Source organism: Primulina eburnea, chromosome 5 (genome assembly GCF_022965805.1).
Source record: "Primulina eburnea isolate SZY01 chromosome 5, ASM2296580v1, whole genome shotgun sequence".
NCBI classification, from domain to species: Eukaryota; Viridiplantae; Streptophyta; class Magnoliopsida; order Lamiales; family Gesneriaceae; genus Primulina; species Primulina eburnea.
Genome location: NC_133105.1, coordinates 4,320,771 through 4,322,549, shown reverse-complemented (window position 1 = coordinate 4,322,549; position 1,779 = coordinate 4,320,771). Strand labels below are relative to the sequence as shown.

Sequence of the window (1,779 nt, the reverse complement as noted above, 5' to 3'; positions counted from 1 at the left end):
GTAGCAGACTTGTAATAAATTGAGCACAGATATATTTATGTTTGTCAATGGCCCCTAGTCCTGCAGGCTACGTACAGCTCCATAGATACCAATATTAAATGCGATTGTCGTGAATCCCAACAAAAAAATAAAAAATTGTGGGGTTCAACTAGATCACACATTCTCACCACACAATCTAGCTAGGGTTTATCGTTTGCGTCGGTTGCCTTAAGTTGGGTCCATTAACCTGCGACGGCTCCTACAAGCACTGGATACAAATACAATAGCATCTCAAGTGTTAATGTGAGAAAGGGTCGGCCCGCAACCTGTCATTAGAAGAGACGGATTGGTCAGTCGTTCTAACGGATTAAGATATTATCAATCTATTATCTGTTGCATATGTTTTGTGACTCGGCAGACTTAGTCGAGTTAGTCCGTTCTGATAACTCTAATATCGAAGTCGATTTCATTGATTATAAGTCTATATTGTTCAAGTTTTATTTGGAAGTAATGGTAATAACACAATCTACAATATCCAATATAAATTAACTAAGTACAATTCTTTTTAAATAATTACATCAACTCGTAATACGTACAAAAAAAAAATTTAGAGCTGTGAAAACCAGCATCGAGAATAAATGGAACTGGTTAAGATGTTTGGTGGCCCATTTGGTTACGAGTTCTAAATGGCTAAGTGTAAATCTCGTAGTTCTTTCAAACAATCACCAATTTTGACCAAACAATCAGCAAAATGAGTGCGCACTTGAACATTAAAATTATATTCACCAAAAATCAACTCATTTACGCAAATTAAAATGCCTTAAATCCTGTCGTCAATTTTCTCTAACGTGAAAGGTTTCAGGATTTTGATTTTCATCATCACAAAAAAACGCATTTGATTTTCATCATCACAAAATAACGTCTAATGTTGTTGATTCAAAAGTTCCATGGCATTTGTTTTTACGCCCACATATGTACAGAAACGGATATGTATCAGTATGACATACCCACTTGAAAGTTGAAAATAATTAGAATACAAAGTTAGTTTGCAACCTTGAATGGTTCGTCGATATGTCCGAGTGGTTAAGGAGACAGACTCGAAATCTGTTGGGCTCTGCCTGCGCAGGTTAATTCGAATCCTGCTGTCGACGCTCTTGTTGTGCTCACTCTCATATGTTTATTTTCATGTTTTGGTTTTAATTTAGCTCAATTTGTTAGATATTTGAATGAAAATACAGTGAATTTTCGATGGGATTCAGTCGATTATTTTTTAATGTGATTATTTCTAATAATTGAATAATAACAGACAAATAATAATAAGTTGATTAAAATTGTGATTGAGATTTTAATCAACTGTAAGATACAAACTTACCATGTGACTATTATAAACAATTCTTTTATCAGTGAAGCAAAAATAAATAAAATGAGTTAAAATTTTAATCGCCTGCTTCAATATTGTTCGGAAAATATTAATTTGTGCAAGGTTCTTGAATTTTTTAGTTTGACGTATAGTTGGAATTGAGATTTAAAACATGGATATTTAAATCATTGGATAAATTATCCACACTTTTATCCTAACTGCAAAAATCATATCAAATAAAATTACTAATCTCATCCCACTTAGACATAAATTCGGACAAAATCATAGATAGGATAAAGATGTGTGTGGCCCTGTGGTTCATTTCCGGGACCTATGAGTTGGCCATGCAAATGCAATCTAACGACCAATTAGTCAATGCAACGCGTTTCTTGCTTTCTTTCAGTCAACGCAGTTCAGAAGTATTTATTATTATTATTATT

At 33.5% G+C, this 1,779-nt stretch overlaps 1 non-coding gene across 1 annotated transcript; it reads left to right on the top strand.

Annotated features, from left to right (window-relative positions):
* Window positions 1-1,044: 1,044 nt before the first annotated feature.
* Window positions 1,045-1,130, top strand: TRNAS-CGA (transfer RNA serine (anticodon CGA)). Its single transcript has one exon. It is a non-coding gene; the product is annotated as a tRNA-Ser (tRNA).
* The last annotated feature ends 649 nt before the right edge of the window (window positions 1,131-1,779 follow it).